Here is a 25177-nt window from a genome sequence, read left to right on the forward strand (position 1 = left end):
AAAATATATGAGATAATAAATGTTTGTTGTTTTAAGCCCTAGAGTTTTGTAGTAACTTTTTATGCCCCAATATGAAACTAATAATGTATCATTCTTTTAGGATAATCATAAACAAATGAAATTTAAACTAGTAAATAGTACTATATAAATACGAGTTAAACTCTAAATGTAATGAAAAGTACATTTTAAATAGAGGAAGAAACTATATTATCCAAGAGTGATAGTGGGAGAATTTAAAGGGTATTTCTTAGGAATGTTACTAAATGCTATATGTATTATATATACCAAGTAGTATTATATAAAATATAGTGCTGGACTGTGATTTCCCATGCCCCACTTCCAGGAAGAGGGTAGGATTCTACTTTCCAACAAAAATCTAGTGAGTGGGAGCCTCCAAGGGACACTGGGAGAGCTTGATGTGTGCTCTGCAATTGGGAAAGGGGGAGCCCAGGCTGGTGCTTAACCCAGGCCTGAGAGAGCTGAGGCTGCCTATGACCGCAGGACAGAGGGCCTGCCTTGTTAGGCTTTTTTGAGGCAGAGGATACATGAGGTTTTGCCATGGAACAAGTGTTTGCTGGTCAGGGGAGGGGAAGGCTAGGCTGAAGCCATTTTAAGTCCTGCCCAAGAGGATGAATGAAGAGTGAGGGGCCTGTGATAGACTGAGTTATACATCCCAGACAATAACATGTTCTTAATCTTAATCCTATCCCTGTGCGTGTGAACCTTTTGAAGACGTTATATTTAGTTAAGATGTGGCTAACTGAATCCATATTACTAGCCATCTTATATAGAGAACTTGGAACTCACAGAAATGAGAAAGGAGAGGGCATTGCCATGTGAAGAGAGGCCGAGGTACAAGCCAAGAAAATTCAAGGATTGCCAGCTATGACAGCACCAGAGCTCTACAGACTTCAGGAAAAAGTAAACGTTGCCAATATATTGACTTGGGACTTTTAGCCTCAGAACTGTGAGTCAATAAATTCTTGTTATTTAAGCCAATCCATCGTGTGGTATTTGTCATAGTGGCTTGGACGCTAAGACAAGATTCTAATGAGTGGTTTAGACCAGGGCTGAGGGGCAGCAGCAGCCCAAGGAAAAGAATCCATTTTCACTATGGTATTGGGCTCTGTGAACCTAAGAAAGCATTACTAGAGAAAGAGCCTGTTTTAAACATCTGGCAAGCTATGATAACATAAAGCCATCCAGCCAAATAAGAACGCTCTTATTCTCTTACCTCCTCTCCCCCTGCTTCTTTCTTCAGCCCTGGTGGGGAACAAGGGAAATAGAGAAATAACAGAAACCAACTCCAATCTCCTTCCAAGATCACAAATGCTCTTACCACCAGCCCTGGCTGGGCAAGAAGAGGAGGAGAGAGGTCCTTATCTATGAATGAAATTTGAAGCATTGATTATTATCTTGGTTGGACATGATATTTCTTATTATGAGGGCTTTTTGAGCATATAAGAAAACGTCCATCACCTAAATTTCATGATTGTTGACATTTGCCATATTTACTTCATCTTTTTCTTGACAATGTGGCATTCACATTTCTGGATACTACAGACTGCCTCTTCTGAGCATAGGGATGTTTTCTTGCATGTCACAGCAACTCTGTCACACATGGTGGGGGGGCATTAATGGCAATCCCTTGGGATCATTTGAAGCCTGATATATATATATAAAACCATATATATATATATGGGTTTCCTGTATCCGTGGTTTATATGGTGTTTTGAAGCTCTATGTACCCCAGAAAAGCATGTTCTTAAACTTAATCCCTTCCTGTGGGTGTAAACCCATTATAAGTAAGGTGTTTTGATGAGGCTACTTCAGTTAAGGTGTGACCCACCTCACTGAGGATGGGACTTAATTATCTTACTGGATTCCTTTATAAATGGAATGAATACAGGCAGAGAGAAAAGTCATGGGAGCAAGGAGTTGAAATCAATGAAACCCTGAAAAGAAGGAAGAGATTAGCAGCATACTGCCACGTGCCTTGCCATGTGCATAAGAGCCAAGGATCGTCGGCAGCTGATTTTTAGGAAGAAAGCATGGCCTTAACGATGCCTTGATTCGGACATTCTCTCAGCTTCAAACTGTAAGATAATAAATTTCCATTGTTTAAAGGCAACCTGTTTCATAATATCTGCTCTGAGCAGCCTAAGAAACCATGATAGCATCTTTTTTTTTAGAATTGGTTTGTTTGTACCAGAAAGAAAAACTCGAAGTTTTTAGCCTGTGAATTGAGGTTATCTATGACATAAAATGACCATCGCCTTCTTCCCAAAGGAGAAGCAGAAGAACTGTGATACCTGCCCATGTTTCCATTCAGCAGTGGATGAGTGTTACACTGCTGAATAAATCTAAAAGATACAACAGAAAACAAGGGGGAAATGTGCATTTTCATCATCTCATGAAGCATCATCGTCTTATGTTTTGTGAAGATGACAGACACTGCTGGAAAATGCTCCAATAAATTTCTTTAAGTCTTTGTAGCCCAGATGTTTAAAAATGGCACAGGAATCTCAGCCACTGCTGATGTGCATGTAAATTGGCAACAACTCCATGCAGGGGGCTGTGGCAATATCTATCAAAAATTTTAAAGCATATACTTCCCTAGGAATTTATTCTATAAGTGTCCTCGCATGTGAAATGACTTAGTAAAAAGATAAGCTTTGCAGATTGGAAACGGTCTTAAAAATCTATCAGTGGGGGGACTCAAATATATTATGGTATATCCATACAACAGAGCACTGCAGAATACCCTAAAGCTGGCAGAAAGAATGAGGCCATACGTTAAGTGAAAAAAACGAAGTACAGAACGAGGTGCTGAATGCGTATGCTGGGTGCCCATAGTCAGCCCCTTCTTGTCCACTCTCTACCCTTCTCCAGCCTGCTCCCTGTCCAGGAGGGAGGTCTGTAAACCAGATCCGTAAGCCCTCTTATTCTCTGACTCAGGCTTAGCCATGGGGTGCTCCAGCAAGAGATCAGAGGGATGTGGGAACATTAGTTCTGGATACTTGGGCCCCTGGCTCCCTCCCTGGTACCCCCACAGGCTGGCAGTGTCCCTCACACTAAGTCACCATGCCAACTCACTCAACTCTTGCCTGCCCTGGTCACTACACATCCCTGCCCACACCTTGTAAACAGTCCATTTATTAAACTCTACTCAGATGACTCACTTTATGTGTGCCATCTGTTTTCTGTCAGGACTTTTAACTGATACAGTGTGTTAGCATTTGTGTAAAAGAAAATTATGTTTTTGTGTGAGACACATGCACGTATGCATGCTTAGAATGTTTCTGGAAAGCTGCGCAAGAAACTGCTCACGGTGGGTGCCTCTAGGAAAAGGAGCTGGGTGGCTGGGACTGGGGCAGAGGGAAGAGATATTTCTCCTTACTGCATACCTTTTTGTGCCTTTTGAATTTTGTCCTATACGTGTGTATTACATGTCCAAAGATGAAGCTTAACTTAATTTTTAAAAAATAGAGACTGCAGAGGGACTTGGTGTCAGAAGGCTTCACATGCTCTTCTCCCTGCAGCACCTAAGTCCCTCCTTCCCAGGAGCTTGTAGCTGAACAAACAAACAAAGGCAAGATTAACAGGTTTCTTTCACTATACACTATACAGACAGAAGGTTCAATATTTCAAAAGACTTTGGTGCATTTTCTGATACTCATTGACAGGCAAGAGGTTCATAGTAAAGATGACAGTTTCCCCATCACCACCAGCATGTGTTGACCACACTTTTGTCCCTCCCTGGGGTAGGTCAGGGTTGCAGTGACCTACTCAGCATGTTCATTTAAGCCACTTTTTCATCTGTCTTGGACATCTTGCCACATTAGGGAGCCAAAACTAGCCATGACCAGGTGGAGTCACAGTGGCACGGCAGAGAGGCTGTTTCAGAGAACGCACTGCAATGCCCAGCCCGTCTTCTCTGGGCTTGCCTCCCGCTCCTCCTGATCTACAGCCATGGTCGACCCATTCTTTTGCAATGTCTCTATTTTTATCATGCTCGTTATGCTGCAGTGTTCTTCATTTTCATCTCATTTTGTTGGCGGGGTCACTGGGAGGCAGCGTCGCCCAGGAGACGGGGAGGGAAGCTGCACACTCAGCTCTCTCCTTCAGTCTTGGCTAATCCATCATCTGAAAACCCACCGTCAAATCTCTCTCCGCTGGGTGTGGGGTTGCCACCAGGGCCAATCAGTCCTTCCAGATCTTTCTTCTTCCGGAAGTGTCTGGTTCAATCAGCTTCCTGCATCAACCCTTCCCTGCTTAAACAGAAAAAGAGAAACATATCTATATTTTATAGACAGATATATAATTGATGGAGAAAACAGAACATCTATACAAATCCTCAGAGTGAATCTTTTCAGGGAGAAAAAGTCTAGAGGTAACTGCAGAAATTAGAAACATATAGACTAGACACACTCCCACCCTAGCAAACACATGTTGCTGCTACTTCCCCAGCTAACATGATATAAGGGTATGTGTGGCTGGAAAATAAAGACCCAAAACATTCCTGTATAAAATCCCCCAGTACTTTTGCCCTAGACTTCACTGGAGCAGCTTGAAGTGGGCAGGGTCTCAAGGAAGTAACCACCAGAAAAAAAGAGGGGGCAAAGCTCTGGTGGCTGAGAGGCACTGGTGCCTTTCATCTTTGGCCTCAATACTGTTTCCAACTAAGGGGACTGCCTTCCCCTCCTCACACTCTGCTCTCTAGTCCCATGGTAGAGACAGAGGGCCCCAAACCTGTGCCTTCCCTGGTGTGATGTCTCTTCTCTGGTGGAACTGTTTCTTCTCACCCTGTGAAACCCAGATCTCAAATGTGGCCTCTTTGATGAACAATTCCTGGACCCTGCCCTGGACCCCTCCAGCAAAGCTGAATGTAGTAAAACAAAGAAAAAAATTTTTTAACTGGACAATGGAGTTGAATGGACAGTTCTCCAAAGATACACAAATGGCCAAAAAAGCACATGAAAAGATGCTCAACATCATTAGCCATTAGGGAAATGCAAATAAAAACCAGTGGTATATCACTTCATAACCATTAGAAAGGCTGTTATTTAAACACTGGAAGAAAACAAGTGTTGGTGAGGTTGTGGAGAAATAGAAACACTCATTTATTGTTAGTGAGAATGCAAAATGGTGCAACCACTGTGGAAAAGTTTGAAGTTCCTCAGAAAATGAAGTATAAATTACTATATGAGCTGGCAATTCCACTTATCAGTACATACCAAAAAAAAAAAAAAACTGAAAGCAGGGCTTTCAGATTTATTTCACACTGATGTTCATAGCAGCATTATTCACATGGTGAAAAGGTGGAAGCAACCCAAGTGTACATCAACAGATGAATGGATAAATAAAATGCGGTATACATATGCACGATGGACTATTATTTGACTGTAAAAAAAGAATGAAGGTCTGATACATGCAGCATTGATGAACATTGAAGATATCATGTTGAATGAAATAAGCCAGTCACACACACGAAAAACAGATATTGTATGATTTCACTTCTATGAAAAAACTACAATATGCAAACTCATAGAAACCAAATGTAGATTACAGTCATAAGGTGGGGGCAAGGAATGGGGAGTTACTGCTTGTTTGTTGTGATGAAAAAGTTTTGGGAATGAATAGCGTTGACGGTAGCACAATGTTGTGCATACAATCACCACCACTGAATTGTACACATGAAAGTAGTTAACATGGGGCATATTATGTTGTCTATGTTACTGCAATAACATTTTTTTAAAATAAATATGCTTTCCTCTGTGGTCCTATAGCACTTTGTTCCAGGATTGCTGTGGTTGCCTGGTCACTGTCTGATCTCTCTCTGCTTTTGTATCTGGGGTGGGACTGGCAACGTGGCACCTTCCCTCCCCAGACAATCAGTGCACATGGTGGAAGAGGAGCTCAGCCCTGGAATTAATTGAAACAAGCAACCCACTGGCTGGGTGAGATGGGTGAGTCTTCAGAGAGTGGCAGTAGGATGTGTTCCCATGCTCTATATGAGGACATCATTACAATAGCTAATATGCACCATAAGCCAAGCCCAGAGGTTAATTCATTTAATTCTCACAACAGTTCTACAAGTTTATCCCTATTTAACACATGAGAATACAGAGTCACCGAGAAGTTGATCCTCCAGAATTGGAGTCATGTAACTTGCACCTGTTATCAAATTTTGATCATCAGTCCAGTCCCCCAGATTGTCAGCTATCCTCTAAGATATGGTTTCACAGGTTAACCCCAAACAAAGGGTCATCTTGTTTTAGGCCATGTCTGTACCTTTCCCAGGTCACTACCTTGCTCCAGGGACAGGCAAATCTCACTACTGCTCTGCTTCTCCCTGGCCTCCTGGGTGAGGGCTGCAGTGGGATCCAAGCTGCTCTGGATAACCCAAACACAGAGTAATTGGAGATAAAGCACTGCACTGGGAGTCAAGAAGTCCAAGGTTAGGGAATAGATGGAATGGAAAGGACCCAGGAGGAACAAAGAAGATGGATAAGACTTCTATCCCAGCTCTACAAAGTAACGAGCTGTGGGCTAATTGGAGCTCTTGTGTCAAGCAGACTCCAGGAGGAGTCAGGGACAGTCAGTGCCTCATAACAGAAACAATTCCCACCAATTGGATGAGCCAAGATGTCCCAACATGGAGACGAGGGCTTGCTTTTGCTTCAGCTTGTTCAGCAAGTTCTTCATCTCCCCCATACTGGGAGGGGTGGGATGATTTCTGCAAAAGTCACCTGGAGGTGTGCTGCTTCCCTCTTCCCACACCTTGCAGTCCAATTCCCCATTCAGGGCTAGACAGAATTGCCGGGCTCTCACTTTGTCGTATGTCTAGGTACCTACAGCCTGGCCTGTCTAGGGAAAAACAAAACATGAGGTCAGAAAAAGAATTAAATTGACTACCTTCAGCAGTTCAGGATTTCAACCCCCAGCAGGCCCAGCCCCACCTGCTGAACTAGGTGGGACTCACACCACCCCTATCTCGCTGCTCACAGAGGATAGAAGTGAAGAGTCAAGCAGCCTCCCTTTCAAGCAGCCCTGCTTTCATCAACCACCCTTGTGAGAATCACAATGCATTGGATCTCTGTCCTTGCTCTCATCTGTGGGATGCTTTGGAGCTGTCCTTCCAACCCCCACGGGTTGTCATGGCACCTACTGCTCAAACTCGATTGGACAGAGCAGCAGTTTGTCTCCATGGCAATAAAAAGAATCTGGAGAAAGCACATTTAGCCTTGGAAATGAACTTACAAGAACACTCCTGGGAAATAAGCTTCTTCGGCGGTGGTCAGAAGAGACTCCCCCGACTCAGTTCTTTAGCCATTCCACTGACCTTGGAAACCCAGCTGTTTAACTGGTGACATTGTCCTCCCCGTCAACCCTCTGGCTATAATCAGAGGATGCCAACTCTAGATTCCTGGATGCACCAAGTCCTTTTAGTGCTTCCCAGGAGGCACTCCCGATCCACCCACACACCACCTGCCTCTCCTAGGATCCCTCCCTGTCCCTTCCCCCAGTCACCCTAGAACTTACGTTTGCTCCCACTCCCACAGAACTCCTGGCCCACTCTTCTATGATAAGGTACTAGCTGATAACAATCCTTACCACCACCACCAAATATTGGTGCTATTACATGACATTTGATAGCACAATAAACATCCCTACTGGTCCCCAATAGTCTAGTAAACCTCTCTCTCCCCTTGCTTGTATCTTTCTCTTTTGCCTTTCCTACCAAGAATCTTGACTTTTGCATAAACCCAGAGTGTAGCCAGGAGGTCACTTGGGTTCTTTGAAATTCCTTGTGCCTGGCACTTGTAGGCTGGAATTGGGCCAGGTGGAATTTAGAAAGATCACCTGTTCTAATCGTGCCTCCTAGGCAGGAGCCATTTCCCCACTTCCCCCCAACATCCGCAACCCCTTATGTCTTCCTATCAATACTGGCTTCCAAAGAAGAATCAGAAATCAATCCACACTTGAATGTGATTAATAACATTAAAGTCATTTCCCCCCAGGGACATCAGAAGTTAAACTGTGAGGAATTTCTGGCACTTGTTCAAGTACTAGTGCTACCAGAGTAGAGTCTGGACTTCACTTTTGGAGTAAAAAGATAGACATAATGTGGGGTCTTCTTTCCTCCAAAGCATTGCTTTACACTTGCTGACAACCCTTGATGATAAAGGGAATTGTTTTCTTTCAGCCCCTATTTTTAAAGCCTAGGAACATAATTTCATAAAGCAATTTCTATTACACAGAAGCAAGATGTGGAGTTACCATAATGGGACATTAGCTTCACTGTCCAGTGTGCATGCTTCTTCCTATACAGCAGCCCCAGGGCAAAAGTCTTAACATTGTACTAGAGTAGCCCACCATCCTGCTTCTCATTTTCACCTCCTCGTTTCTCCTGGGACCTCTCACTTACTAAAAATAATCAAAAAGATCTTTATCAGATACTCCCGAGTCCAAGTACCAGCTCTGCCACTTATTTCTCTTGTGTGACTGTCTTGGCTTGAGTTCCTCCAAAAATAGAGCCTAAGAATGGATTTATGGGCAGGTAAATTCTTTGTGATATGATCTGGGGGGGGACAGGATTGTAGATGTCACCACTGTGGGCAATTGGGGGCCAATTTCACAGGCGTCTAACTTAAAGGCATACGCAACGCCTTCCAGATTCTTCCTCTCAGAGGACAGGAGCTACATTTCCCAGCTCCTGCTTCTCACTGCGTTAACCCTGCACTTCTGGGCTCTATTTGCCCAGGCATGCTTTCACTGAATCAAACAAGCCCAGGGTAGAAAGCGGAAGAATTTGTGGCTCGTGTATGAGGTGGGTTCGTGCTCCCAGTGATATGTCCACCTGGGCTTCAGTTGACATCTGAGGTAGGCCAAGGGGATGTGACAGCCCTTGGGCAAGTTATTGAACCTCTCAGAATCTCAGTGTCTACACAGGTAAAATGGGAATGAGAACTACCTTACCCCGTAGAGCTATTGTGATCTTTAAAAGAAAGCTGAGAAGAACTCAGCTCAGTGCCTGACCCAGAGTAAACGCTCAATAAATGACAGCTGTTATTCTCTTCTTGCCCTGTGACTGGAGACTGGGAAATTTCTCGATTGAGCTGTAAGACACCAACAGTTCATTTTGCCTCCCTTATTTCCCCCACCCTCCACTCCCAACTCTTTAGCAAGACCCAAATTGTGTGGCACTGATAGTCACCCAGCAAATGGCTCCCAAGGAAGGAGCCTGAGCTCCAGATCTAGAAAACTCTGCTGAGAGATTTTCCTTCATTTCCTAAAGGAAAGAGCCATCAAGCCTGAAGTGCATAAGGCAGATCTGGCTACAGCTCTGGGGCAGCCGTAGGGGCAGGGTCCTTTGCTTTTTAAGAAGGAACAATCTGCTTTCTCCTCGTCCGCCATCATTGTGTATGGGCTTGATTGTTACCTTCGACATGTCTTCTCATAAGACTTTTAGAATCAAGCGATTCCTGGCCAAGAAATAAAAACAGAATCGTCCGATTCCTCAATGGATTCGAATGAAAACTGGCAATAAAATCAGGTACAACTCCAAGAGGAGACATTGGAGAAGAACCAAGCTGGGTCTGTAAGGAATCATACATGATGGCACACATGTTGATGCTGTACCATGTTCACTAGCACCTTTAAGGTGAAGAAGTCATCCTTTCTGAATACTTGGACTTAATTTTATTGGGCAAAAACCTGAGTTTTCCTTGTTTTTATGCTTTTGCATAAATAAATTGGTTCAGTAATAAAAAAAAAAAAAAGGAACAATCTTCCTAATTGGTTTGCCACTGTCCTTTCCAGGAACTTATCATTTAAGCAGGGGTTCTCCAGATGCAGGAAGAGATAAAAACACCAGGCCAACACTTCCAAAGAGAAATTCATTCATCCAGAGTTCATTCATTCTTTCAACAAACCTTCCTGGAGGACCTTCCATGTGCCAAGACCCTGCCAGAGGCTGGGACTTCAAAAAGGAAAGACAATCCCTGATCTGAAGGTGTGCAGGCAAGGTGGAGAAGCCTGAAAAGTACAGCAGTGCTGCCCAGGCACCATGGTAAGTTCATGTTGGAGGCTTCCCTGGGGGGTGGAGAAAGAGACCACAGCACATGGTACATATGGGGAAACTATGAATCCTGATAGCCAGGAGCAATGCTTGTAAGGACGAGTTGCAGCAAAAATAAATAAAACAAGACTGGCAAGGAGGCAGAGACGAGGCTGTAAAAGCCTTGTATACCACACAGAGAAGCTTGGCCCTCATCCTGAAGCTGCTGGAAAGGTATGCCAAAGGATTTACTCTACACCCTCAGTCCTCCTCCTCACTGGTGTAAAAGCTGCAGCTTTTACAGCAGCAGTGAATTTCTGATCTATATTGTAAGTAAAGGGAGAATTAAAGGCAACCAATACTATTTTCTGTAAATAAAATTTGACATCTCCACCAGCAACCAAGAACTTCACTCCCCTGCCTTTGCATATTGAAAAATTGTCTACACATTATTCTGAGTCACCTTTATAATTGCACTGGCTAAGATGGTCATAGCATTGCTGGGGGAGTCACAAGTGTACAATAAATACTGGATGGACAGATGAATGGAATGAAAGACAAACAATGGTAATAGTGATGAATAAGTGCCTACATGGATAAATTCATTTATTCCACAAATATTCACTGGGCATATATTACTGTGTGCCAGGCATTGTTATAGAAAACATATAAATATAAAATTGTTTATATGTTATGTTGTTATGTTATGTTTGTTTGTTATGTTATGTCATATTGTTATACTATTCATTCATAAACTATCTTATGTTTGTTTGTTATGTTATGTCATATTGTTATACTATTCATTCATAAACTATCTTTGTAACATTGCTTCCTTCTGGAGAGGGAACTGGATTCTAAAGTTCAGTGGTTCAAAGGCAGAAGGGAGATTTACCTTTCATTTTTTGCCCTTTTGAAATATCTTTAAAATTTACCATGTTCATTTAAATTACTCTTCAAAAATAAATGTGGGGCAGTGCGATGGTGCTTCAGTGGCATAATTCTCACCTTCCATGCCAGAGACCCAGGTTCGATTCCCGGTGCCTGCTCACACCAAAAAAAAAAGAAAAAGAAAATGAAAAGTAAGTGATACCCATATCCTCCAGCCAGCATCAGTGTCCTTTAATAGAACACGTAGTAACGCTCCAGCTGGGACAGGGGCCCTGAAGGCGGACCTGCTGGCATCTGGGATTCTAGTGGGGATTGGCCCAGCTCTCTGGCCACCAGTTAACACCACCAGACTTGGGATCCAGGACTCGCCTTGCTCAAATCAAGAAGCTCCTACCCTGGAAAAGAGAACTTCTTAGGGCATTGTCAAAGTAAGAGGTAAGGGGCTGGTGAACCTAGCATGAGAATTTCTCATGGATAAGCCCAAACTGGGGATCAAGGAATTTCATTTCTGGGCCATTTTGCCACAAGCTCACCACATTGTCGAGTCCCTTCCCCTTCCTGAGTCTCAATTTTCTCATCTGTAAAGTGTCAGGGGAGAAGGCAGGTAGAGGTAATTTTGTATAATCTCTTCCAGTTTTCTTGGCTTTGCTTCTGGGTTGCAGCTGCTCCCAAGACAAGGCTGTACTGAGCAGGTTCCAACCTTGTGACGCGTTGAATTGTGCATGCCCATTTGGACATATACTTGGTCTCAGTCCACATTCTGGTGGGTGTGAACCCATTGTAAATAAAATCTTTTCAAGGCATTATTTCAGATAAGGTGTGGCCCAACCAGCCACAAAGGGCTGGCTTTAATCCGAATTACTGGAGTCCTTTATAAACAAAGTGAAAGTCAAAGAGAGGAACCATGGGGACAGTCAGAAGCTGGAAGTCAAGGGAACTTGTAGGAGAAAGGAGAAGACATCATCATGTGAATTGCCTTGTGACAGAAAAACCAACAACCCCCAAAGATTACTGGCCAGAGAGAAAATACCAACCCCTGAAGGAAACTCTGTTCTCCGAAACCATGAGCCAATAAATTCCTGTTGGAAAACCAATCCATTGTATGGCATTTGTTTTAGCAGCCAGGAAACCAAAACAAGCCTCTTCTGGAAAAGGCAAGAGACCAGGTGCACTGGAGAGAAACCAGCAAATTTGGCAGGAGAACCACAGTCCTCATGACAAGCAAGTAGGCCTGGAGCTTATGAATCTTTACATCCTGACACCTGCATCAACTTCAATACTCAACCAGTGCATCGAAGCAGGAAGGGAACTGAGCCTTGTCAGAAGTCTGGGCATGGAGTTAGCTAGTAAAGTTCAGGAGGATGGCAAGAAGGAAGAAGTTAGAGGAGGATTCTGGAAATGGCTGTATCTGATGTGGGCTGCTGGAATCTGTGTTAGGGGTAGTGGTAGGAGTGGAGTTCTTCTTTTGGCATCCCATACTCCTTCTTCCTGCCTTTTAAAAGGAGCTCTCCAGATGTGGACCAACTATGCTCTCAGGAAGCTGTTTCATTGGCTAAGGAGACCATTTGCTTTAGACGAGGGCCAGTGCATCTTCTTGGCAAAATCTGATCCAGGATTTCAAGACCCAAACTACTAGGTGCCCCGGTCAAGGTTACTGCTGAGGTATCCAAGCTCTGCATCTCAGTCCCACACCTGGTGTGCTTCAGAACTTCAAGGACCCAACATCATCCCCAGTGTCTTTTGTAAATTGTCTCCAGAAGCTGTGCTACCAGAAACGGGGCAAAAGGAGGCCCTGCATTCCTTCCCTCCTGGTCTTCATATTCTAAAGGTATCATGATTTCTCCTCGGGGAAAATTAAAATTAAAAGGAGCTTTAAAATTAAATATGTAAATGTTATGGTATTAGAAGTGTTGCATTTAAATAATCCTATTCCCTTTCTAAGTAGGATATTCAATGGAAAGCCAGCTCTTTTCTTGTGTTCTTAGTTAATTAAGAGTTCCCTCCCTAGTCCTCCTTTCCTGCCTTCCCATCCTTTTAATCCTCTGTAATCTTCTGGTAACCATAAAGTTACTTCTGGTAACTATAAAGATAATCCTTTTAATCTTCTGGTAACCATTTGAGACAGACACATGGGCTGCTCAAACTGATAATCAGAGATTTGAGATCTGGCTTCTGCAAACCATCCATGAAAAATTCTGAAAACTGTTTATCCCTTGGAGGAAGTGGACTGATTGTCATTTTTGGAAAGGGGACAGAGTTCGTTTCTCCCTGGAGCCTCATAGGAACAAGGGTTGAGTGTTTTATTCCTTAAACATATTTAAGATGATGGACTACTACTTCCTAGAGCCCTGTAGCAAGAACACTTCGGTGCCCTCATTCACACCTCTTTCCTCACCTTGATCACAGATGCCGCTGGGGTGGGCAGTTTCCTGTGGGCCTCAACTCGTTTCACTGCTGAAGGCATCTCCTCTTTGATTGGCAGCATATGAGACTTGATAACCCCCAGGCCAATCCAGGATTGATGAGAGGTGACAGCCCACAGTAAAAAGTTCCACCTGTCCTCCCTAGGGTTGGACACCAAACTTCTGGGAGGCATTCTGTACTTGTCTTGATTTGCCAGAGGTGCTATGACAAATATCACAAACATGTTGGCTAAAAAGCAGGAATTTATTGTCTCCCAGTTTTAGAGGCTAGAAATCCAGCATCATTGGACTTCTACATTGACAGGGCTTGCTTTCTTCTGGAGTCTGTGTGGTCTGGAAATCCCCTATCTTTCCTTATGTCTGTTGCTCTAGTTTCCACTGTATTCTGGCTTCTACTTCTGTGTTCAGTAAGGACTTCAGTCATACTGGATTAAGCCCCACCGTGATTCAATTTGGCCTCATCTAAAAAGGATCATCAAAGATCCTATCCACAAAAGAGTTCACATTTAAATAATAATATCATCTTCAAAGGCCCTCTTTACAAATGTGTTCACACCCACAGGACTGGGGGATAGGACTTGAACAGACTTTTATGGAGGACATTTTCTTGGGAAGTCCTGGGAAATAAAGCTTGTCACATACCCATGACGACCTCTGCACCATGTGTTGGCTTTCCCAGAATCCCTGTTTCCCTTCCCTGGCTTGTTCCCTCATTCTGTCCCTTGGCAGTTCCAGACCTTAAGTCCCTGTCTGAGTCTCTGCTGTCAGGAAAACCCAAACTAAAACAGACTAGCTGGAAACAGAACAACGAGAGATATATAGTAAATATATTTAAGTAAATAAATACAGCAAATATTATGAGATTTATTATAGGAATGTGAACATGGGGATTGGCAAGTCTGAATTCTGCAGGCAGCTCTCAAGCTGGGAACTCTGATGAAGGTTACAATGAATTCCCCAAAAGAAGCTGGCTGGCTAAAGTACAGACAGAAATTCTTTCTGATGCTAAAACCATCAGTTCTCTCTTTAAATCTTTCAATTGATTGGATAAAACTTTTCTCATTGCTGAATGCATTCTCCTTTGTTGATTGTAGATTGTAATCAAATGGCTAATGAGTTAAAACTACCAAATATCCTCACATTAAGAATCAGGCCAGTGCTTGCTTGACCAAACAACAGACACCATAACCTGGCCAAGTTGACACATTATACCCACTGTGACTCATAAAAACTCTTGCTTCCTAGGAACAACAAATTAGAGCCTTCATGGACAAAGAGATAGAAATTTTAAATTTGAATCAGTTTGTCTGCTGCTAGTTTCACCTTGGGCACTCAAAACAGTCCAGCTCTGCACACCGCATTCAGGTCCTTCCACCTGCCTCGATTGGTGTCCCAGCCCTATCGGAAGCTGGGTTACACTTGCAGCTTGGGGCCTTAGTTCTGAACCTCCCTCCATGACCATTCTTTTCCTCCATTTCCATCTTATTCTCCATCTTTCATTGATTCCGTCAATCAACAATTACTTACTGTGTTAGTTAGATTCAGTTGTCAACTTGGCCAGGTGAGCATACCTAATCTTGTTGCTGTGGACATAAGCCAACGGTACGTGAACCTCATCTGTTGCCAATTATATCTGCAGTCAGCTAGGAGGCGTGTCTGCTGCAATGAGTGACGTTTGACTTAATTGGCTGGTGCTTAAATGAGAGATCACAACGTAGCACAGCCTAGCAGCTTGGCATTCCTCATCTCAGCACTTGCAGCTCAGCCCAGGCCCTTGGAGATGGAGAAAGAAATCACCCCGGGAAAAGTTGTTGGAACCCAGGGGCCTGGAGAGAAGACCAGCAGAGACCATCCTGTGCCTTCCACGTAAGAAAGAACCTCAGTGGAAAGTTAGCTGCCTTTCCTCTGAAGAACCAACAAAATAAATCCCCTTTTATTAAAAGCCAATCCATCTCTGGTGTGTTGCATTCCGGCAGCTAGCAAACTAGAACACTTACCTAATGCCCCCTGGTGAAGCCAGCGGCAGACAAACCTAGGCCTGGGCATTCATCCATTTTTGTCCTCATTTTACCCCACAGAACCCCGCTCCATGGAACCTCACGTCTGACTCTCCAGCCTAGCCATACCATCTCAGGCGACGCTAGAACATGCTCCAGCTCGGCACCGGACTCTCCATGCTGGCACTGATCCCCAAGCTGCCCCTCTGCCAAGTGAGCTCAGCCCCAGAGAGGAACATGGGCAGAAACAACACCGAGATACTCAGGGCAGGGGTGAGGGCTGCACCGTGGTGGGACAGGAGGCTACCACCACAGTGGACTGGGAAAACAAGAAAAACTAAACTGGGTCGGGGGCTGCAGTTTGCACCAGTTTTCAGTCCCAGGGGGGCCACAATATCCAAACAAGTTTGGGTACCCTAGTGGATCCCAAAACAGAAAGCCCTCAGGCTGGAGTGCCATCATGCCAGTTTATCACAATCCTGACCCACAGCCACCCCCAAATACCCTGGAATTCCCCATTACCCCCAGACTTTATTCCAGATCTTACTGAAGAGGTTAACTGGAAGTATATAAATACATGGCAAAATGCTCCCCACGGAGAGTCAGATATTCTAACTCCCCCAGATCTGCCTAGCATGGCCCATCCTGGGAATGTGCCCTCCCACACCTGAGAGAGCTGTAAACTAACTAGCACCACTCTCTGCCTTCCATCACCAGTAGAGCTCCATTTCCTCATCCTGTCCCAGTCCTCACATGCTCAGACCTCCAAGCCATCAGAAACTCTCTGATGTGCCAACTTGGTCATCTTTTGTTTGTCGCTTATCAGTCCAGGTGAAAAGAATCTCAGTTCTTTATCCCCAGGGAGTGCTCATGTCAGCTTACCCACAATCCATCACCTCTGAACTGGAAATTTGGCCTGAAAAAGACCATGGGGAGAACCAAGCAGTCCTGGCCCTCTTCCTCATCCCAGCTCAGTCAGGCTGAGACTCAGTCTCCACTTGCGAGACAGGAGGGCAGCATAAGTGACAGGGCCTGACAGGCAGAGGGTCTTGGTTCAGAGTCAGGGCCCTTCTGTCAGTCCTGTCAGTCCCCTCCCATCAAGGGCATGCTCTTACCACCACCCCCCACCCAAGGCTCTCAGCAGTTTGTGCCTTGATGCTTTTCCAAACATTTCTCAACAGAAGAAAGGGGCAAGAACCATTAAACCAAGTGCAACCCTGTCCCCCACTGCCCTTCATGTCCCCCAGTCCCTCACCCCCACCCCCTACACCTTTTTCCCTCACTGAACTCATTCCCACCCAATCATCCACACACACATGCATACACACACAAACACGGGTATGCACACTCACAAATCCCATTCACAGATACACATGTGCACCATGCACATGCACACACTTGCACACCTAAAATACACACACATGTACACACACATCACAGGGACACAGAATCTCCCTCTGAGCAAAGTCCTCTTCTCCCTATGCATGGACTTCCGTCCTCCCTCATTGTACAAAGAATGAGATTTCCCTCTTGGTAACATGGCCTCACACTCTTGCCAAGAAAGTCAAAGCCTTCTTCCACTGACATTCTGGGAAGGTCAGCAAGCCCCTTGGTCCTACTTTCCAAAGGCCATCCTTCTGCAACTCCTCCCTGGGGGCCCATGCCACCCCTTTGCTCTGCTCTTAATGCCTGTCCCACAGGCCTGGAGAGCGCTGGCCCATCTTGCCTGGTGACTTCCCTCACTGTCTTCTCTGCACTCAGCCCCTGCAGGGCACAGAACATGATGGGGCTGGAAGTATGGTGACAGGGCTCTGCTCACTGCCTTGCTTCCCAGGTAGCTGGGGAGACTTTGAGCAATCACTTCCTCACTTGTAGAATCTGGTCCTGCTCTACCTGTCTGTTCTCCCACCTCACACTGCCCTCCTCCCCCTGTTCCACTTCCTGCCTCTTTCAGGCCCTTGGACCCTATCAACACTGGCTAAACCTTCAGGCCCGGGACTTTATGCCCTTGGTTCACTGTTGAATCTTGATTCCCTACCTGGGACCCCCCAAGTGAGCACCCTGGCCCTGAACCTTAGGCCTCAACAAGTAACTCAAGGGAGACCTCACTGTCCATTCTTCTCCAGTCCCCAACTCCAGCATGCTGGGCTTGGCTGTAAATGTCATGTAGCTGGGTTGCCCAGCTCCACTACAAATTCACCTACCGAAACCTATTTGGGCTCCAGGTAACTCTCAGTCACCTGAGAGTTCTGTTTCAGCCCTGATTCTTTCTACATTGCCTCAGCCCAGCAGTCGGTCCAAATCCCTCTTCGACCCTTGTATCTTATTTCTCAAATGTGGAAACTGAGTCTGCTGGATTCTGCCACATAGTCAGTGGCAGATTTGGGGTGGGACCTCTACCAGAAGAATTTTCTCAGCCCCTTGATGCTTTTTCACAGACCCTTCCTCAGCAGTGTGCTCCCTGAGGGCCTGGAGAGGGAAGCACGTTGGAAGTCGGGCTCTTTCTGCCTCCTCCAGAAATCACATGAAGCCTTTGCCTCTGGCTCTGCTTTCAGGGAGACCCAGACAACAGCAGGACACATGTGCTTCTCTACAAATGCATTCCTTGGGTAGCCCAGGGAGAATTGGGCCATCTCTACTTCATGAGACAAGCTGGAGTGCAGCCTGTGTGTAAAAGAGATGTCCAAACGGAGGGAGGAGCTGGCTTTAGCGTGGTGCAACACACGAGCGATGGGTGGCCCAATAGCATGAGGGATGGGGGAGGAAAACACCTAGACAGTGGGAAGGGAAGGAGAAGCAGTGGAACCAGGCCCTATGCAGTTGGGAAAACCCTCTCCCTTTCCCACCAGAGACAGGTTCAGACAGAGACACAAGGGAGCTATAAAAAGTTGTCTCTGGTTGGACATTTATTGCTTTTTTGTATAAATGTTATTTTTTCACACAAAAAAAGTCGATTGTGATGACAAAAAAAATATTTATTCCTTCTAGCCTCCTATATTCTGGAGCAGCTAGAAGGAAGAATCTGAGAGGATCATACGGTAGCCCAGGACAAACTCTGGGATCTGTCCTGTAAGAACTTGTTGAAGAGTGCTTTGAAACTATTGCTTTTTTCTTCCTTTGCTTTGTATGTATGTTATATTATTCAATTTTTTAAAAAGTTAAAAAAAAAAAAAAGCCTTCTCTGCTCTTGAATGTGGAGAAATCACCTCTCACCTCTATGTGACCTTGTTTCTCCTAATTGCCATGGGGTTCCTGGGAAGGAGATGGAGCCTGGCTGCCAGAAGGCCAGAAGGAGGGAGATGCTTCCAGGAAGCCTTTCCACAGGCAGGTCACAGCCATCTGCAAGGCTCTCCTTGCGATCACCTCCTCTCTAAGGGTAATACATCAGGCTGAGCAGTGGACAGGCTCTGGAGGCCCCTGCTATGCCAGCCATGAATGTTTTGGCTGCTGAATTGTGGAAAGGCCTAGGGGGTCTCAAGGGAGAGGCCAGGGCAGCCAGGCTTGGAGTGGTTGGGGGTGGGGGTAGAAGCAAAGGCTGGTTTCCACCCAGTATGGAAATACAGCAACAGTTCAACCTATCAGTCTTGTCTCAATCTGACCTGGGTCTTGCTCCCCATTAGACTCACTTTTGAAGGGGTCATTGAGAGAGAGTTTAAAGAAGGAATAAAAATGTGGGCAAGATTGCAGGAACCAAAAAAGGGCAGTGAAGCAACCAGGAACTGGCCACAGTGGTTCCTAACCTGAAGAGGCCAGGGAAGGGAGCTGGCACCAGAACCAGGTAGGAACCATCATTTGGGCGGGTGGGGGTGGGGTGCTGCCTAACAGGGGCTGTGGCCTTAGGTAGAAGGACACAACAACTCCCCACTGCAGCCCTTCAGGGAAACAAATATCCTGTCTCAAATCTGCTCCAAGCTGGAAGCCAGAGGGAAAAGGAGCTTCCATCATGAAGTATCGAGATCAGCTTCCGCAGGCACAGCATGGAGTAGGGCTGAGAAGGTGGGGAGAGTAGATCTGAGAGAGCAGGAAGCAGAGAGAATATCCAGTGCTTCTGCTGGATATTTATTAGTGCTTCTGCTTACATATCAAGGAGCCCAGATGTGTGCTTGTCCTGTCACCATTAACACCAATCCCACCTGTTAGGCCCCTGCTTCCAGCTTTAGTTTCCTTGGCTGCTCAGGCAAATATCTGCATGGGTCAGCTTAAACAATGGGAATTGAGTAGCTCACAGTTACGAAGCTGAGACAATCTAAATCAAGGCATCATCAAGGCAATGCTTTCTCCCCTAAGACTGGAATTCTGGGGCTGACTGCTGGCAATCCTTGGGCCTTAGCTTGTCACATGGCAATGCCCACGGCAGCCCCTCTTGGTCTCTCCCTTTTCTTCTAGGTTCTGTCCAGCATCTTGTATCCTGTTATTTTCTCTCTGTGTCTGACTCTCATTTACTTATGACGGGCTCCAGTAATAAGATAAAGACCCATCCTGAATGAGGTAAGTCACACCTTAACTGAAGTAACCGCATCAAAGGTCCTACTTACAGTGGATTTACACCCACATAAATGGATCAGATTTAAGAAAATGTTTTTTGGGGGGTGCATGCAGCTTCCATCCACCACACTTCCCCACTGAAAGGCAGCATTCAGCAACCCAGATTTTATAATGTTTAATATTTTGGGTCTGAGCTCAAATGACACCTCCACCAGCTTAACCAGGATTCGTGATCCTTTGCTCAACCTTAACACTTTGCTTATGCATCAGCTTACCCTGGCTTTATTGCCCCCACCACTTCTAAAGGAGACTTCCCAGCCCTGTCCATCCAAACCCCTCACATTACCCTTGGTCTGTGTTTCTTTATACTTCTTACCTACTAACATACAAATAATTTCCTTCTTTAATATGTATGCTATTTAAGTCTCCTTCTCCTGGCATGTACACTCCATAGCGCAGAGATCTTTGACTGTTTTGTTCACATCAGTGCCCAGAACCGTTGCTGGCATAGAGAGGTACCCAACAAATTTATTAAATGAAAGAATGAATAAACAAATAAATTCTGCCTCACATATTGATGAGAATTTTACTTACTGTTTCCCCACCATGCCCAAGGCACCTGAAGGAAATTTGGTCTTATTTATATTTGCGTTCTCGTGGATACCAGGCACAATATATGGCTCATGTAGGAAGCAATGACGGTTTTTTTAATTGAGGTACAGAAAGGGGGCACTGGTGAGGAGCTCCAGTGAAATAAAGGCCAGTGGCCAGTTGGGAAGCCTTGGCTCTGTTCCCCCTTTGAGTCTATATAGGAGAGGATGCCTAGATGAGATTTAGGGACAAAACAGAGATTTGCTCAAGGTCAAAAGTAACTTGAAGGTCACAAGTAACTTGTAGGTCACAACTAACTTGAAGGCCACCATTTCTCCTCAACTTTACTGAGCCTTGGACACATACACACAGATGGATGGTGCCCCTGAATATGACCTGGGTTAGTAGGAAAGGTCTTTTCCAAAAAGAACCACCTCTCAGCCCAGCCCCTAGGAGGAACTTCAGCATTGACTGCTCTCTTCTAAATCAGGAATGAAGGCTTGCTGTGGCTATTTTCAGGTTTTGAAAGACCTGTGTGATCCTGAAAAGGTCAGGAATTACTAGCCTGGAGAACCCAGAGAGAACCCCAGAAAACTTCCACCTCCTCCTGCCACTCCCTACAGCGTTACTTAGGCTCCACCAGACCCAACTCAGAGAATGAAGTGCAAACCTTGCTGTGAAACACCCCACTCCATCCCTACCACCACCGGACTGTGCTGGGCTCAGGGTAACAAAAGAAGGCAGGAGATGAGAGAGGCTCTATCCTCAGCCTTGTAGGCCTTGGTTCCACCTTTGAGACTTGAGGATAAATCTGAGTTTATTAGGAAAGAAATTTTTAAAGCATGAATTACAGAGATAAGGAAGGGGGATTCTTTGGGGAACTGAGCCTCTCCTCTTTTCCCATAAGGTTCCTCTAAAGGACCCAGCCCCTGAAATTCTTAAGCTCCACAGCCTCACACCACATACTCCCATGTGTTGCTTGAATCACAGAAGCTGGATCTATGGTAGTCATGCAGAGAGGACCTGAGGTTGAGAATACAAAAGGGCTTTTCTTCTTCTTCAAGACTGCCATGGGCAATTTCCCAAAGTGGCATTCTATATCTAGACCCTAGTGATTCCCACCCCCAAGATGTGGGGCCAGGCCCTCAGCTCCACAACTCTCCAGCATTCTCAGAGCTGAGAGGAGAAGACTGGCCACCACAATGGACTCTCCGGTGATGTAGCTGGTGCCTGGAGAGCACAGGAAGGACACGATCCCCATGCAGCCCTCAGGCTATCCAATCCTGGATGGAAAAGGAATAGGACAGCATCAGTGATCTTGGACTCTGGTTCTGCTGCTCTAGGAGAGCCAGCACACCCTCCACTCCCACCCCCGGAATTCTAGGGCTCAAAGGCCACAGGAAAGAGTGGGTCATAGAGGGACAGGGGGTAGGGGAGACTCAGAAGAGCCATTTGCATCCTCCAGGACTGTGTTGACCTAGATTTTAGTAAAAAGAATGGTCAGCAGACAAGGAAGGGGTCTACTCTTGGGATAAACTCAGTCTCTTTCCCAGCTATACCCAGACCACTGAAGTTCCAAACCCCACTTGCCTCTGCAGTCTCCGGTTGCCCTTAAATTGGTTCCAGAAAGTCTCATTCTTATGCATCTGGGCAAAGGGAAGAGATGAAAGGCTCAGGTCTGCTGCAACAAAGAGGTGAACAGGGCTCCACAGTAGCCACCTATCGGAGCACCCATAGCAGGTTTGTCTTTCTCAGGAGAAGCAACATCTTCTCAGGCTCAGTGGACTGAAGTGTGGCTGAGTTCAGAGGTGAGTGAGGACCTCAGCGATAAGGACATTGATCTGAGGCTTCAGCACTCTTTATCCCTTAGCCATTTGGAAGGGTCTCCACTGAGCCAAGCTGGGGGACGGGGGCTGCCCCCTGAGTCCTTACCACTTTGTGAAGTAAGTCTTGGTCATTCCTGGAACCAGGTGGTTCACCCGGATGTCCATGGGGGCCAGCTCCAATGCCAGTATCCTGGTGAGACCTAGGAGGACCATCTTACTGACATTGTAGGCCCAGTTCCTGAAAGGGAATCAAGAGAGGGTTTGGGATGGGGGCGCAGGGGCAAAGTATCACTATTTTGCACTCACCTAAGAAGCATCACAACTGTCCCAAGCCCGGAGCTCAGACACACTCGCCCCCGGCCTTGTCTGGAGGCAGAAGCTGGACCTGAGCCAAAGCCACATGGGCACAGCTCATCCCAAGGCAGCAGGATAAAAGCAGGAATCTGTCCCCATACTGTCACATGGGGCTCTGAAAAGGAAAGTTGCCCCTCTCCTTAACCCAAAAGGAGCACAAGGACCAAGCACTTACTACTTAGGGTGAGTAAGCCGAAACCGAAGAGGCCAGGATGACAGCACCCCTCCTGTGAGGAGACAAGCAGGCACAAGAAGAGACGTGATGCTGACAGCTCAGTATTTACTGAGGTCCTTAAATAACCCCACCCTCACAACAACAGTGCAGGTCCTATTACTAGCCCCACTTCACAGGTAGGGAAACTGAGGCTCAAAGAAGGTCAGTACCACAGCCACTGCATGGCAGAGTTGGGGCTCCAGCTCTGTCTCACTGACCCAATATCCATGCTCACAGCCGTTATCTTCTTCTGCTCCTCTCTGGGGCAGGTGCTTGGGGGAGAGGGCAAGTGGGCTTGGTGAGTGCTCGGGACTGATGGGGAATGTCTAAAACTGGGCAGGGGAGACAAGAAATGATAGCCGGGAACTTCTCCCTTCTACCCAGGACAGCCTCCAACCAGTTCCTAAAGGTTCCTGAAAGGTATGTTCTGTAAGAAGGAGCCCCAGGAGAAGCTGTGTCCTGAAGACGGTACCCAAGCCACTGACGTGAGTCCTGGGCAACACGGTAAGAGACATAGGACCTGGAGCAGAGGTAGTGTCCATGGAGACCAAGACCCAGGGAATGAGGAGGGGTCACAGGGACCCCGGGGAGGGTGGTCAGCCAGTCGGGAATGGGCCTCTCCCTATAGAAGGAGATGGGGCAGACCCTGTCATGGGTTTTAAGGTGGGGTTGAGGGGACCGTCCAGCTGTCAGAGGAGCAGGGAGTGGGCGAGGGCAAGAACGAGCAGCCCACAAAGTCAAGGACCTAAAGCCTTCTCCCAAACCTGGTGACATGGAGGACAAGGAGAGAGAGCCTGGGGCCCTGAACGGCACCTTCCACCTGCAGCCCCGGGAGTGAGAAGCTGTAGCCTCACAAAGGGTGAGGCAGGGCAGAGTGAGAGGTGGGAATGTGGAGCCCCCAAAGGGACTTCTGTCTTTCCCCGCCTCCCACAGGGCCTGGGTGCTCTCCAGACAGAACTCCTGCACCTCAGTCTCCCCAACCGCAACCAGAGCCCACCTCCACCCTGCAGCCATGCCCCTCTTCTCCATGTGGGGCCGCACCTGGCTCAGCAGCAGGGCTGGAGACTTCACAGTCAACTGAAACCAGAGCAGTGGGGCGGGGGGGAGGGTCAGCTCCCACACACGGTCAGCTCGGGGCCTATTCTCACAAGACACGTGGGTCCCATTCTTTTTCCAGCAAACCCAAATGCACACAGATTTCAGAGACTTCTGACTGGGGCAAGAGGTATTTCTGAATTTCCAGGCAGGCAAAGTGGCAAGCCTGTGAGCATAGGACCCCAAATGCAAATTGTATAGGACTGGGATGCAAGAAGGAAATGTTCAAACCTTTTGAAAATTAAATAATAGAATAAAATATTATTCCATTATGTTCTGGTTGTGCAAGTAGAGGTTGTAAGTAGAGGCCGCTGGGACAAGATTGGAGGCAGAGCAGGTGAAGGGGATGCAAATGCTGGGAGCAAAGGAGACTTCTGGAAGAGCTGTCTGTATCTTTCTGTGTTTTTATTAGATAAATGCTCTTGCCTCATCCCATCAGAATCTAAGTCATACTCACAATTGAGAAGGATAAAACAAATCGAATAGGTATTATGTACCTAAAGAAAAGGAGATTAAGAAAAATAAGGGTAGAAAAATAAGAAAAAACGAGTGAGGTTGACGCCTGCAGTTCACAGCACGTGATTTGGGCTATGTCTGTTACATGTTCACACAAACGCATGCTGTAAGGACCTGCACACACACTGTGGCTGCACTGTAGACTCAGTGCTGGACATCAGAAAGCCAAAACAAAGACACAGACACAATAGAGAATTACCATTTTAGGAGTTAGGTCACTGAGCTGAGCCTGCCTGGATCTAGGCTCCAAGATTAGGGCCCCTAACACTCTGTCTCGAGACTCCATCTGGTGGGAGGGCAGCGGAGAAGTAAGAGAGGAATTGGCAAGGAAAGATGGAGGCCCCGAGCCTCGGGGCTGGGACAGAGCGCCAGCTGGGACTGAAGTGACACCAGGGATCCTGCCTGTGGAGACCTGCCTTTTATGAGGTCAACTGTGTTCCACCCCTTTACGGAATGACACTGCACATCTGAAACTGACCAAGCCTGTCCCGTTTCTTGAACCCTTCATCTCACACCCACTTGTCCCCTTGGCTACGGGTGGGACCCCTTCATCTGAGCTCTGCCATGGTCCCCTGGATGCCATGGTCCCCTGGATGCCATTTTACCAGCACTAGGGATGAATCCCATAACTGCAAGAAGTAGCTAGAATGTCTAAAAAGAAGGTTATGCTAAGGTCTCCCTGGTTACTCTCTATTCAAAATGGAGCCCCACCAGCCCAAAATATC

General features: G+C 46.3%; 2 long non-coding RNA genes and 1 pseudogene across 2 annotated transcripts; 1 reads left to right on the plus strand and 2 right to left on the minus strand.

The window, feature by feature from the left end:
• Window positions 1–1351: 1351 nt before the first annotated feature.
• On the minus strand, window positions 1352–7168 carry LOC143655742 (uncharacterized). The gene is made up of 3 exons (XR_013162242.1): window positions 6963–7168; window positions 6753–6870; window positions 1352–4271 (listed from the first exon to the last, which is right to left on the minus strand). It is a non-coding gene; the product is annotated as an uncharacterized LOC143655742 (long non-coding RNA).
• A 2268-nt stretch (window positions 7169–9436) lies between these two features.
• On the plus strand, window positions 9437–9680 carry LOC143654877 (large ribosomal subunit protein eL39 pseudogene; annotated as a pseudogene).
• A 12354-nt stretch (window positions 9681–22034) lies between these two features.
• On the minus strand, window positions 22035–24863 carry LOC143655741 (uncharacterized). The gene is made up of 3 exons (XR_013162241.1): window positions 24652–24863; window positions 22380–22511; window positions 22035–22093 (listed from the first exon to the last, which is right to left on the minus strand). It is a non-coding gene; the product is annotated as an uncharacterized LOC143655741 (long non-coding RNA).
• Window positions 24864–25177: the final 314 nt, after the last annotated feature.

This window comes from Tamandua tetradactyla, chromosome 14 (genome assembly GCF_023851605.1).
Source record: "Tamandua tetradactyla isolate mTamTet1 chromosome 14, mTamTet1.pri, whole genome shotgun sequence".
NCBI classification, from domain to species: domain Eukaryota; kingdom Metazoa; phylum Chordata; class Mammalia; order Pilosa; family Myrmecophagidae; genus Tamandua; species Tamandua tetradactyla.